The 16184-nt window shown below is 25.3% G+C and overlaps 1 protein-coding gene across 4 annotated transcripts in view; it reads left to right on the forward strand.

The window, feature by feature from the left end:
* The first annotated feature begins 946 nt into the window (after positions 1 to 946).
* LOC132919494 (serine/threonine-protein phosphatase 2A regulatory subunit B'' subunit alpha) overlaps positions 947 to 16184 on the forward strand; it is a 37755-nt gene continuing 22517 nt past the window's right edge. For all 4 annotated transcript variants that reach the window (XM_060981151.1, XM_060981154.1, XM_060981155.1 and 1 more), the window contains exon 1: positions 947 to 1500. The gene's annotated coding sequence lies outside the window, so the exon portion shown is untranslated. The remainder of the gene's footprint in view (positions 1501 to 16184) is intronic.

The raw sequence follows: 16184 nt of genomic DNA on the forward strand, positions 1-16184 counted from the left end.
ATATGTTATCTTTTATACAAAATATATAATACATAATATTTAAATTAATATAATGATGGTTCGATTCAGACATGTACACAAAAAAAATTTCGGGGGGGAGGTTTACAAAATTTAGCAATACAAATTGTGCCGCAACATAATAAAACAATTTTTTCTTCGTTAATCGAAAATATTTCCGAGAGGGGGGGGGGTTGAACCCCAAACCCCCCTCTGTATACGTGCCTGGTCTGATTATATACCATTAATCATTATGTATTTATATTTTATGTCCTTATGTAAATCCATGCGTAGGATTTCTTTATGAAGGCGAAGGGGTTATGAAAATAAAATTAGTTATATATAAAAAGTATTATATATTTATGTTTATATATTATTTTTTTAAGTATGAAATGTGCGCGCATACTAATAAAGTGTTTATTAATTATAATTTTTTTGATCATACATTAAAAACTTATCAGTTATCAGGAGTCTTCCAGGAGTACACATGTAAACATCCTTTTAATTCGATAAAACCAATAACTTTTAATGACCTAGATGCAAAAAAAAGCATTGGGGGATCGACCCTTTTCACCCCCTTTGCAGTTTGCGCACAGACTTATACTTAAAAGTACATAGATACATGATATAGAATACGGTAACGGTAACATTATACTGGCGAATTTCAGAGATCAAAATAAAAATTTAAAATATTGTATTCAGAAAAACAAAAAAAAAATAAAATTTTCAAAATACGCAGAACCGGTAAAAAAACTATTATTATTCCAAGTAAAAAACAGTAAATTCGTAAAACAAAAATCTTGAGAGCGATGACGGTTTTGCGACGCACCGACCGCAAAGCATTCAGTGGTTGCCAAACAGTTGCTGCGTAGGATATCGGAAATGTGGGGGGGAGGGTAGACGCGACACCAAATGGGCGGCGTCGGACTTGGTTGCGCCGGGCGCACCGCCGCACCCAGTCATCAATCAAACGTCGTGTTGTTCGGTTCTGTCGATACGCTTACACAGTATTCGGGCCGCGGTGCATCGTGCATTCCGGTCGGCGGCGACGGTGAACGAGAAACAAATACAAAATAACGTAGGACTCGCTTGTGAACGGTCATCGTCGCGATAACAATAAAGCTAGTACGGATAATAGTATTGTGTCGCGGATCCGGGTTTTAAAATGCAAAGTTCGCGTTTCCGGTAGCGTCGCCAAAGACGACGTGTACCGCCCGGTGTTATTATTTTTTTAAAACTTTCGTTTCATTAGCAGTTCTTTAGGATCATCGGTCCGTGGTTATGCGATTTTTGGCGTTTCACATCTAATTACTTCGTAGGTGTAATGCGAGCGGACGCACGACTTAAATTTTAATAACGCGATATTGGTTATTTATTATAATAAATTATCAGCGGGCCATATTGATCTCTACCAATTCTACATAACATCTGCAGCTGGTCGCTACACTATGGTTACCTATCACTATCTCAGCTGCAGTAAATTTGGGGATCACACAACACAGAGTAAATACCTACCACTTTTTAGTTTCTAGTTCTAGTATTGTAATATGCCCATACATATTGTAGTCTTTCATTTATTATGATAGCCTATTGAAACCAATTTCAGTAAAAAATACTATTAGTTCTAATGTATTATCGTATCAAAAGTACATAGACATATAATATTGTTTGGTCGAATGTTTCTGTGAGCACATAAGACAGTCATAGGGTGTGTTATTTCTGGCCAATGGTCAAAAAAAAAAAAAACATTTGGAACATGTTCTATTTTTTCATTTACAAGTGACATACATTTTATACCACTGATTTTGTCAATAAATTATTATCGAATAGTTGATTTTTAAACCAAAATGTCTTTAATAGACTAACATTATGGTTATTAACTAAACTTATTTAAAATAGTCTCTCTTATCTCATATAGCGTATGCTTAGGAAGATGAAGAAGTTATGGTTAAGTCCATAATGTTATATTTAATACAGACTAATATGCAAATAATGTACAAATACAAAAAGGTAGCCTATGAGTTTCAATTAAGAAAATACTAGGTATGTTAGAGATACAAAAACCTAGATATAATTAATATTATGACTTATTATTTACTATATTTATTTATAGTAGGATTTATAATTACTTATTGGTACTTATTAAACATTTTGAATTGAGTATGAATAATTGCTTGAAATGTTACACAGTATTTAGTTAAGGTACCTAATAGTCCTACAAAAAGATACATTTACCCAGGTTTAAATTTGTTTATGAATTAAATAAATTTATTAAGATACCTAGGTGTCTTTGATTATCTCGGTTTATTTTAATTATTTATTAATAAAATATTTCTGATTTAAAATATATTAAAATAAATACATAATTGATTGAACTCTCCTTGTGGGGGGAGGGGGGATAAACATAAAATAAACACAATTTAAAAAAAAACTTATATTCACTAAGAAATTATATTAATGGTCAAATCAATAATAACTATACGAGTATCATGCTATACAGCAATTTATACTTATTGGGTATATTTATTTTATGGTATACAATTAAAATTTAAAAATAATAAATCATTAAATTTACAAACATGTACCTAGGTAGATAGTTATGTATATCAATTTATAAAAAGTTCTTTTGGAAATAAGATATTACCTGACACCTTGGATAATGCTGAAAAAAATTTGGTTCATCTGTTGACTGTTTTATCTTCTGTATAATTATGCCTTATAAAGATATTTAACTTAAACCATTTCTCAAACTACCTATGATAAAAATAATATAAATGATCATCCAAACTAATTTTTGCTCTAGATATATTATGTTTATATATATAATATCCATATTTACATAAGTATAAAAGTGTAAAATGGGTATTATACTATACATTTCAAAAGATTTCAGAATATTATAATATATTCTAAACAATTTTCAATTATAGTATCAACTTAAGTTTAGTATTAATGAGGCTTTTAAAGATATTTTTTAACGGGTCTTTTAAGGTGACCCTCACTCTTTAGTGATATTAATGTAGTAGTTTAAATTACATATTGGTCAAAATTGACTAATCAATATGAAAGCCTACTCAGTTTTTATTTTCTATTTCAATTTTATATGTATAATATGGTGTTAAATATATCATATTGTGCATTTATGTATGGTATTAATTTAAGTATTATACAAATTAATAAAAGTATAAACTGTTATTCTTATTTTTTTTTTTTGTGAAACAGAGAGTGTTATCATGATGTCTTGAACGACATCCCAGATGCTCTACTCTCCACCACAAAAAAAAACCAAATTGAAGACCAATAAATAGCAATAAGACATATGCTTGTACCGATGTATTTGCTTAAAGTGTTGGATACTCATTAGTTTTTTCTTCCAATTCCTCTAGTGCAGCGTTTCTCAAAGTGTGGGTCGCGGCCCACTGGTGGGTCGTCAGTCAATTTTTAGTGGGTCGTAAACAATTTTTTGAATTATGATGTCAATGCTGTTATTAACCATAACAGAAAACAAGCACATATTTCGCATACACCTCATTATTAAAAGTACATTTATAAAAAAAAATTGGTTATAAACCTATAAAATACTAAATATGTATATATTACAAATTTATACATATTTATATAATACAAATTTTGTTTTTTATAACTACTTTTTGAAAAGTCAAACCATGTGGGTCGCGAAAGATTTTTCAGGGTAAATTTGGGCCGCGGTACTAAAAGGATTGAGAACCACTGCTCTAGTGGAACAATATTAAATCTTATTCTTAATTTTATTATCAAATATAACAAACAATATTCATAAATGTTCTTAGCTTATTTAGTGTAACTGTGTACCTAATATGGTTTAATATTATACCTTGGTGTTTTGTGTCATATATCTTTAAGAAAATTATTTTGGTTTCATTTACATACTATATTATGTAAGAAAACTGTAACTTTAGATGGGCATTTAAAATATCCACGATACACATGCTCTCATGTATCCATTTACCTATATACTATATTGTATTATTGATTGTAGGTAATCTCTAGGGTGATACACACCTATACATTCAATGTCTGAACCTATAGAAAGAACTTTATACAAAAAAAAAGTTTAGGTTAAAATTTAAGTTATTATAATCATAATTTTCCGTTTAAAATTCTTGAGTGGCTTCTGCTTTTAATGAACTTAATTTAAAAACTATTAGGTAAGAAAAATGTTTCTTGTTTAATGTACAAGATTTTTATAGTTATTATTATGAATTCAAAATTAATAATCTGTTGGCAGTTAGTATCACGGAAATGTTTTGTTTTAGAATGTATATTTCTTACAATTTAAATGTTTTTTCTCTTAGGATAATACTATTATAGAAGATATGGTTATACTTCTCTATTTATAATCATATAATTATAATAATATTTTATATACTAAATACCTATGTTACCTACCTTGTAGGTAATCAAGTTAATATTTTTTTTATTAAAGATTAAAAATTTGCTAGCACCTAGTGTAAAAATTAAAACTAGGATTAAATTGCATGTAAATTGATTTTGAAATGTTTTTTGAAATGTATTAAAAATGAACATAACTATAATATGAATATAAAAATCAATATACTTAATTTATAAATTAGATACAACTTTGTTAAGAGCCTATGTTTCATGGGTATGGCATAAGTGTACTATCCACAGGGTAACGTGAATCCGAAGAGATCAAAGTGAATAGACCTAAAATAGTACAAGTGAAGAAGTATTAGTTGTTACAATTATACTTGCGTTTATACATCTAGTTCAATAATTTCTGTTGATGAGAATAACATTTCAATAATTTCCATTGTTTTAAATTTCAATATGACTGTTTTATAATCTAAGAAAAGATAGATATGTACAAGGCAACTTTTTTGTGGCACTATAATTAAAATAATTTGATCTTGCCAAATAGTTTATGTAATGTATATTAAACAATATCACTCTGACAATTAGATATCTCAGAGTAGGTAGGTACACCCTTTATTTAACCATGAATTACCTTTATAATATCTACCTAGTTCATTGTTTATATTTATATAATGTTTAAAATACATTACTTCTGACATTACCTACCCATAAGCTCAAAATTATTTTGTTGTATATTTATTGTATGTACTCTTATTATTTTAATATTTAAGAAGAAAAATAAATTTTAACTAATGAATCAAATTACTCAAATTTAGGATTAAACCTAATAAAGATACTGTTTGTTTTTAAATCTTCCATTCTTAATTATAGAATATAACTTTTTTAGTGCGGTTATGCTTTCAAATTACATTTAGCGTAAAATTTCGTACCCTGTATTATATAATAATTAATATTGTTGAAATAATTACTTTAAGAAAGACGTATACAATATTCGTGTAGTATTTTACTTGCACCGGATGCTGAAATGTTGTTTCATTAGTTTGAGAAACAATTTTTTCCCTCCAAAATCTTCAAACCCGATTTTACATAGTATGCACAGTACATTATGTTAGTGCGTAAAATGTAGGCGTGTGTGCAGGTATTATAATTTATAAATCTACGAACACATGATTTTGACCCTATTAAAATTGCGTGTGTAGGTAGGTGTTCCTTATTGTATTTACATTCTTTATTCCATTCATTTTAATATCTCAACTTGTAGGTTTTAATACGTTGTGTGGGATTATCCGAACATGTAGGCTACAACGCTATGAGGATCCTCGAGATTTTCATTCATTCATTCAGTCATTCATCTTTTTAGTATTATTATTTAAGTATGTGCATGTCCAATACAAACTTGAATTATTAATATATTAGCATTTCCGTTTGACATATATTTCATATTATTTTATATTATAACATTTAGCATAGGCCGCTTGGTAAAAATAGAAAAGATGATTCGCGTGGTTAATATACAAACAGACAACAGTGATTACATAACGAATATTAATTATTATGTTGTGCGAATTTTAAGTTTTTACCAAATTATACTCAACATAACAACCACTAGGATTTTTTTTATATAAATAATTAAACGGGCAAGATAAAAAAACTGAAACAAACAGTTATAAACGAGGTTATAAAAGTTACCTACGAGAAATTGTTAAAGTTAAATCGTGGTCTCAGATGGTAAATACATTTTTCGGTTCCAAAATATAAAAAAATACATAAGTATATAATGTTTAGTGATGAGTATCTGTGTTATATATTATGTTATTATTTATTTACCGTCCTTACTGTTATTATTTATAAATTAAAATACTTGAATTTTAATTAGTTACTTTAAATACTTAGTTTGATTTCGGTCGTAGTATAATTACAAATGTATTTATTAATAATTATTGTGTGTAAGTAATATGGTATTTTGTCCCAAACTCCTAAAAAAATGCACCTTAAAAAAGCCTCTAACATTAACTTTTATATGATAATTTTACATAGCCTTTTTATTAAAATAAAATTGGTATACAGCCAAATAATTTATGTACTATTATGTTTTTGCGCACATAAATAAGATTTTTATAAAATGATTCTATTGGAATATCTTGACGAAAAATTTTTAATAAAATAATATATTAGGTATTCTTTTGTTTATTTTGATTTATTTAGAAACAAATTATTTTTTATTGTTGTACAATACTTTTTAATCGATTTAATGTTATTTAATATTTATATATTAAATATTTATTTAAATCAATAAATTAATAGTTAATATATTCTTTTATTCTTTTTACAGCCAGTATAAGTCAAATTACCTATTACTATTATTATTATTATGTATTTCTTTAAGTAACGGAGTACACCTTAATGGGGTACTTCCCTATTTCAACATCACTAAGCTTAAGTATTTAGACTGATATTATTACCACGATCATATAATGATTTAATAATCATCATGTACTATTTAACATTTTTAATAATTAGCAATACCATTATTTATAAATGTAGAATAAATTTGTATTTAGTAACATAAAAAATGTCCACGGATAAGCCAAGTATAAATAAAAAAAAAAATAATATACATTTCATGCGAATTAGCCACTTTAAAACTTCTAGTTAAAAAAAAATATATGATTGCTATAAACAAACTATATTCGTCGTCGTCTATTAAATTAAATTTTATTTATTTATGAAAAACATATACTTTGCGCAAATTCCAATTGAAAAAAAATGATTTTCGTACTATAATACTATATGCATGTAAGTTACAAAAAATAATTATAAATTAAATTTATTATATAAATATTTTCTATTAATAGTTCATAAAGTTCATAAAATATGGACACTTTAAATTCCAAGAAATTTCTGAAATTAGTATATTTATTTTTAGATTGTATTCAGAATATTCAAAAACCGATTGATTTTTCTATGATGTGTTTTTTAACACTTTTCGAGGCATTATATCAACAAATATTTAATATCAGTATAGACTATAGAGTAAAAATTAAACACAGATTGTTCAACAATCGTATTTTTTTTAAATTTTCCTGTTCAGGAATATTTTTTTGAAATGGTTTTTTTTATTATTGTTTTATTATATAATCGACAATTCATTTACTAAGTGATGGTCAATCAGATGTTTTGTTATAAATTATAACAATCATTTTTTTTTGTCACTCATATCCGTTCATTATTATTTTACTTTTGTTTGATTTAACAGACAGGCTTCAATTTAAACTACAAAAGTTCTGAATTTCACTGATTTCAAGTACATTTCTAGTACCACAATCAAGAGATGTTATGTACGTTATTTTATGAGGTTTAAAAAAACGATTTAATTTATCTATTATTTTTGCATTGAAATAGTATGTATGGACTTAAAAAATTATTGTTGTAGAAATTTATATATTTTTTAAATTATTTTAAATAAAACCATTTGTATTTGTTTTAGCTCTATTAAACTTAAATGTCGTTAATTAAATTTGTTATGCTCAATAAATTGTTTAGTATTATAATCAAATATATACTTTTTTTTCATAGGTAAGATTTGGAGGATAAATATATTAGTTGTTATTCCATTTAACTTTCTATATCATAAATTACTATTATAATAATTCAATAAAAATGTTTAACATTTAGTAACATGACCAAAAGACCACCACGATTAAATGTTCTTGTTATTACTATATATATATTTATTATCGTGAACGGATTTTGTGCTTTTTAATTTACTTTTAACGAACTAATACTCATGTTGTGTAAATACTCATATAAGTTGTAGACTACCTATATAAACAGTATAAACATTTGTATAAGTTGATGTTTTAATATTTAAAATACGTATATATTTCCATGTTAAAGTGACATAAGAATACAATTTAATGAATGGTTTTAATTTTTGATATTCTGCATTGTATTATTAACTTTTTTTTCCAAAATTATGTATTTTTATTTAAAAACGTATAAAAAATGATCTAAAATACTACTGTATAATGTATTTATTAATTATATATTTAATGACATTGATAAATGATAAGTAAATTTGTTAATAAATTATACTGTGTTATCTTATTAAAAATTATTAGAACTTTTAAACTATAATAAATAGTATAAACATAGGACTGTCGTGTTTAAAACGAAAAGAAAATTTTTATTTATTTGTTTTATTTTATGAACTTATTATTATATTAAAACTTGGTTTATGTAACTGGAGTAATGAACAATGAATTTTTCTGAGTTGCTTAATCAACTTACTCAATAATCATAAAATATTATGTTAATTTTTAAAACGTATCAAAAAAAAAAAAAATTAAAAATTAAAAACAATTATGATAACATAGTAATATTCATTAAAAAAAGCAAATTTTGAGTGTATGTTTAATCAGATATTAAAGTTTATTTAGTATTTTTTATGATTTAAGTTAAAAATAAAAATAATATTTTAAGATATTTTAATTTTTAACTTTATTTGTTATTCAGACGTTAGGTTGGGTTTGGTGTATAATTATGAAACATGTAGTGTATTAACTAATCACTAATGGTATCCAAAGCGGTCTTTCTGGTGTATATAATTCAAAAATATTAAAAAGAAAACACGTCTGTACTCTGTAGTAGTCAGTAGTCTGTACTGTTTTTCATCACTCAACTATGAAAATAATGGACCGTCTAATGCCTTTTTAATTTGTTAAGATTTCAGTTCCTATAATGATATATATTTTAAAAATGTAATTTTATCAAGTTCTTTTATATTTATTAAACAATTACAATTATCATTCGTATAAGTATATCATATATGCTATATTATAATTTACCAGAGGTAACGTTTATTTTTAATCTAGGATAAATTCATATTTATATATTGATTCTTTTTAATTTTGATAACAATTTATATGGATAGTTATTATATATACCTATAGTTAATTATTAAAAAAACATCGATCTCTAGTATAATTTCCTAAACACTCGTTATTCCCTGTGTAGTGTGTACAGTAACTGCAGGTTTAAAATAATTATTAAATAATATCAATAATAATTATCTACACCTATATTTTTATATTTAAGCGCATTAACATAATATTTACATTAGATGCAGTTAACGATATTATTTTTTAAATTAATGAAAAATTATTGTTTTATTATTTTAGTTCTAATAACAATCAGCGATAATATTAATTGTATTTAATTTTCATTTATTTTGTTGAATACGTACAAAATGGGTTTTTCAAATTTAATATAAGTATATGACCATTGATAATAATCACGATTATACACAAATCAGAGCCTCTCTAAACATTCCACTCATAGCTTCTAGACGTGAACTAGCTGGTATAACTTTTATTTTCAAATTAATCAATGGTATCACTTATGCGCCTAATCTATTAAATCGTATTTTTTTTAATATTTCTTCTTATAATAGCTGTTCTAAAATAGTACGTTTTATGTTACAAAACACAGTTAAAAAAACTATTGAAAAACTTCCCTATTCCCAGGTCTATCGATCTGTACAATAAACTCTCGGCTAGAGTTGATAATTTCTTCTCGTCTTTAAGGAGAATATTAAGTTTTCACATAAATAATGTTATGTAGTAATACTGAGTATTCCAAACTTGATTACTATACGTAATATACTTATTGTATTAAATATTGTTCTATTGAGCTTCAGTCTGTCTTATTCATTTAAATAAATTATTATTATTATATAGTTACTTGCAATGTCATGAAGAAAAACAAAGCATTACACTACCAATAGGATGGAAATTATCTCTGATTTTATCAATATAAAATAATACATTTGGTATCCTGAATTTTAAGCTTGTCTTCCATGCTTTTATTATACCACAATCTTTTTTTGAAGAATGGAAATTAACTTATAATTGCCTTGGAATCCTAACTTTATTGTGTTTACTATATATAGTTAATATTTATAGTATATAAAGGTATAACATTTAAACATTTAAAATTAAAACATAATAATAATATACTTATTATTGTTATGAATTTTAGATAAATAAAAATTGCGGTTGTGTAAATTGCATAATTAAAAGTTGATTTTAATATTAATATTTATTATTCCTAAAAGTACTTTAATAACTATTTTGTGTACTGTGTAGTTTTATACCTACTGGTAGGTTTATAAAAACCACAAATGAATAATAGAAATAATATCAAACAAATGTCTAATATTTATATTTTAATTAAATTGGTTTGCAGTATCAGAATTATATTATCCTTTATACATTATTATTATCCTTAACATTATATCAGTTAAAAGTTGAAATAATTCTGCTATTTTTTAATATAATAATGTAACCGCTGTAATTTTGTTGTTGACTACCTTATTTTTATGATATTTACGGGGATACTTATTAAACACGTATTACTTTTATTGTGTAATTTATAACAACTTACTAGACTATGAAGTTTATTATGGTTACTATGAACATAATAATATAAATAATATCATAATTATTAATTAGTATAATTCTAATTAGAAGATCTGATTTTTAATAATAGTTTAAAATCTATGTTTGATAATTAAAGATATTAATGAATAAGGGGAGGTTTTATGGGGCTGTTTATTTTCTTTTAAGTAGTGCCTAAATTAAATAGACTCCTGCTGTAGATAATGTCATCGTCAGCCAAAATATAGCATTTATATATTAACACATAGTAACAGCCTACGCTTTAGCTATAATAAAAATTGAGTACAAAAAATACAAAATTTTCAATGAACACACTCGTTATATCATTGGTCATGAATCGTGATAGAAACGCGGGCACGACATGCGAGAACTTGTTGAATGTTATATTATTATTATTACGTTAATTCTATAATGTGTGTCCGTGCATCCAATCATAAGTCGCTCGTTGTACTTAAAATTACCTTGACCTGTAATTGAAGAAAAAAAAAAACAATTCAATTTTATATTTTACAAATTATGTATATGCCTATATGCCTATAAAAAAAACCTTAATCATCTATGCGTGTGGCTCTTTATAATAATTACGCTTGTACGAAGTTGACGTGTAGTATGTCTACGTCGCTTTATATAACATAAAATAATAGTATATGGTTGTACTACACACGCGCGCGCGCAAAACACGTCTGCATAAGACCAATTACGAATATTAACCCCTATGACCGTGTTTTTGTGTTAAAAGTTCCCTCTGTTTACGCACGCTATATTATATTCACCATATTATATTAGATATCTATGTTGGATAAATTCCTAGTAATAATATTCTGCAATATTTTGTCTCGATTTTTTCAACAGGAGCATCGTGTCGATTTCCACGTCCAATGGTACTATATATATATATATATATATATATATATATATATATTACAGAATATATTATATATATAGACATGCGTGTAATAATGATAACTATGCTGGTAAAGAAAGACGAAATAAAAGAAAAAGAAAGGTACACTTGCCCACCTGTCAATGACCGCGGCGTTAATATGTTAGTAGTACCTATATCTGCGTCAAAAACGAGCGTCTGTGACATCGTGTAACGGTATGCTCATTTCATACGCGTATTTTTCTTTCCACTATAAATAATAGTTTGGTAATATAGTTAATTTTTATTGTTATAATTTCCCTAAAATGTTTACTATTACTCAAACACACTGCCAAATACCGAATAATTTAATTTAGTTGAGACACAAACTTTTATGCTTGATATGAAGCTGTATATATTTTTATTAACACTATCTTTGATCAAGCTTATGAAACGAACGGTTAAATATTATAAATAATAATATACGATTCATACATAGTTAATGTAGGTATATTATAATTAAATATTATAATATTATGGTACTATTTTTTTTCATTTCAAAATGTCTCTTGAGTGATTTGTCGTGTCATAGGTATATGGGATATTTATAATATTCCTCGATAATTTTTATGATTAGATATTTTATCACCAAGTATAAATCTGTAAATCAATGTATTTTTAACTTTTTCCATTTATGTAAGTTCTTACGGTACATAATGATTTTTTGTGGATTGATATAAGGGCTTAGAATATCTACAATTGATTTAGGGCATGTGGTCGAAATCGTAGTGATAAGATTTAGTATTAGCTAGGATTTGTGCATATGATTATGTCATAATATGTTTATTGTGTAATATTATACGCATATAGCGAGGTTTTTAAAAAAATAAAAACCATATTGATTGTATAAACATAATAATAATATATACTAAATAAAGTAATTCATCAACCATGCTCATCCCATTTTTTCATTTAAAATTATTTATTCAAGTTTTGAGTTTTAGAATTTTAAATAAACTGTAAGAGGATTATTTAAATGCTTGGGATTTTTTTGCTCTATCTAAGAAGTGTTTTGTGGTGATACAAACGTTTATATTATAAACAATAATCCTCCTTTTTACTGTAAATTATTTAGTTGATATATATATTTTTAATGTTGATGTAAGTATCTAATTATTACTTTAAACGACTAAACGAGTAGTTTTTTAGTTATTAAAATGTTTATATTAAGGATATTAGTCTTTAATAATGTATTTTTTACAAAAATATAAATTATAGGTATACTATATTGGCTCTAGTATTTAATATACTTTGAACATTTTTATATTAATTATTAATATTTATAGACAAATATAAAATGCTAAAATGTTCAAATTGCCATAGCCCCTATATTTTTCAAACCTAGTGTCCTTGTTACACAAATTTAAATAACTAGTTCGAATTTTGATATAGATTTATGTTTAAATTTTCATAAAAATAATTTACTGTATAAAAGGAAGAGGGAGATTGTTGAAAAATATATTCTAAAAAAATATTAAAGAATATAAAGGGGGTGTGCATGTTTGGCGAATCAATCTATTTATAGTTGCAATTCGACCTTAAATTTCTATTATAATATTAAAACTAAATCTTGAATAGATATTCAAAAATAATAGCAAAAAAAAAAATGATATTTTATTATATATCTGTATAATTATTATTGCCTCATAATTGTTGCTAACTTCTTTATAAATATTATTAAGGCTCTTTTATAATTTGTGGGATTATTTTTATAAAGTTATAATATTGTTTTTAAATTGTTTTAATAAGTATAAGTCATAACATTTTTTATATAAATGCAGGTTTTTTGTATAATGGTTTAATACGCACACATGTACTTATTATGATGTGCTTACGGTATGCAATATAGGCGCGGTTTATAGGTACGACACGTCGCGTATGAACCGTACTCTCGCCACATAGTTTGGCGTACGCTGAAAATATAGCACGTGAGCATAGTAAATATATATTATTTATGTACTGTTATTGTGGTACACACACAGATATATGGAATATTTCTGATCATCTATAGAATAATTGGGTTCGTATTATAATGAATAATAAGAGTTGCTCCAACATTTGCTAGTATATTAAATTTAGATAAGATTTTATACATGACATTTTTTCATTTATTGTAATTTTACGCATGGACCTATACAACATTTAAGTGAACTATAGAATTTTAAAGACTTTTCATCATGCAATATTTAAATATCATTGAAAATGGTAAACTATAGGTACACTTTGTCTAATTTGTATACTAAACTTTATTTTATTTTAGTCAATAATTATAGCTGTTATATTATATTTCTAGTATCGTTCTGCGCTCACATTTAAACCAATTTATCTGAGTATCTTTTTTTTTTAGATAAGTTTATTACGAGGTTTATTAGGAATAAGGAAGAAGTTAATACTCCATAGACTATCATGCTGAACAATATATTTTGCTCAATTTTTGTTGTAATTTAAAAAATATTAAGCATAGAAACTTTTTTATCCCCTCCTCATTTGCTCAGAATGTTCTATTGGTACCTATAGTAATTTATTATTAAATTCAATACATCCATTACTCGTTTAAACAGTATTATCAACAATAAAACAGTTACCTAATAGTACCTATATTCAATGACGATGAGGCTCACTCGAAACCTACTAAAAATGAGATTAAGTTTTAGTTTTACGTATGTGCGTGATTTTCAAAAACTTTTGCTTACGGTAACATATAATATTTACTTGGGTCTTAGTACTATAGCTAATAAAAAAACTATGTGTAATTTTACCATATCGATCTTTTTAGTATACCTACTCGTTATTACTAGACTGAGCTTACAATAAAAATGTAGTCCACATTTGCAATGATATTGGGTTTAAGTATCTGACAAACTTATAGGTATAGTTACATTTGTATATTATGTTGAATAGATATATTGATTATTTTAAGAAAATAAATTTTCCAGACTAAAATTTTTGATTTTTGGTGGCATCTACATACAAATAATATTATAACAGTTTATATATAGACTATATAATTTTATTTTAAAGCGTGATTAGATTGCATAAAGATACTGCATATGCCCATAATCTAATTATTTAAGTAAAAAATTATCAGCTTTATACAAATAACAACCCCTTAATTATAATTTTTTTAAAATTATTATCGAGATTATTATGATAGTTTATTATAATTAACAGGGCGTTACCCTAAAGAATACTAATCAATAAATTACGAGATATTTCAAACCCGCAATGAAAAGAGGACTCTTAAAATTATAAATATTTGCATTAACTGAATATATATGAACATCACTTTGGTCATAATTTTTTTTAAATATAGTAAGTATATTTACACTGTAAAATCAACTTTAGGCCTGATAGACGACAGTGTAGTAATTTTTATCTCATTAAATAATAATTGCTATGCGCATATCATAAAATTGTTATACTGCTGAAAATAATTGAATTTTGCAATTATATATTTGATTTACTCGTATACACTTCTATGTGTACAACAAATGATTTAAACAATGAGCTAACTATGATTTTTGCTAGTAGGTATATACCATTATTTTATAAACGTTAAATTATTTAATTTATAATGTATTTATTTTTTATGATTTCATAATTTTAAGTAACACATTATATACATATTTTTTCCTAACCATAATTTACTTATTTATGTCAATACGCTAATAGACTAATAAATGTTATAATTTAATCAACTATCAATTAATTATTGTAGTAGGTACTTTTATAAATATATATTTAATACCTAGGTTTATATAATATATAAATATATATAAAATATTAGCTATTTGTCATTATGACCGTATAGAAATGACAACTATAACATGGTCGATGGTCAAACAAAAATGGAAAAACAGATTTATTCGAGGTCATTTTAGCTAGTATTTGATTAATTGAATAAAAGACGACAAGGTAATTCTGTAAATATTACTTTCGTGACAAAATCGAAAATTTTGTGCATATTTTTAGGTGTAAGTATGTTTATTGTTTATGGACTTATTTTGTACATAAATGCGAAGAATCAATAGATACTAAATGGTACTGACCACTGTTTTTTTTAAATCTAATATCATATAGAATTCAATAAATTAATACATTTTAATTTTAGGTACTAGCTAGTTATATTCAATTTTTCTTTATTATAATTAATGGATTGTAATATTATATTATTGCTTCACTAATGCCATCTCATATATTACCTAATATTAGTATAACATAACCTATCGATAGATATATTTACTCTCTATATATAATAATTAATAGTATATTATACTTAATAGTATTACTTTTAAATTTACCACAGCGTTCTTTTTTATTGACCGTACGTCAGTGATGAACTTATAGGATTTTATTCTTAGCTGGCATCGGCACAGGTAATGCGAACGTGATAAATTTATCGTAATCCTGGACAGGATCCAAAGCTTCTG

This window comes from Rhopalosiphum padi, chromosome 2, assembly GCF_020882245.1.
Source record: "Rhopalosiphum padi isolate XX-2018 chromosome 2, ASM2088224v1, whole genome shotgun sequence".
Taxonomy (NCBI): domain Eukaryota; kingdom Metazoa; phylum Arthropoda; class Insecta; order Hemiptera; family Aphididae; genus Rhopalosiphum; species Rhopalosiphum padi.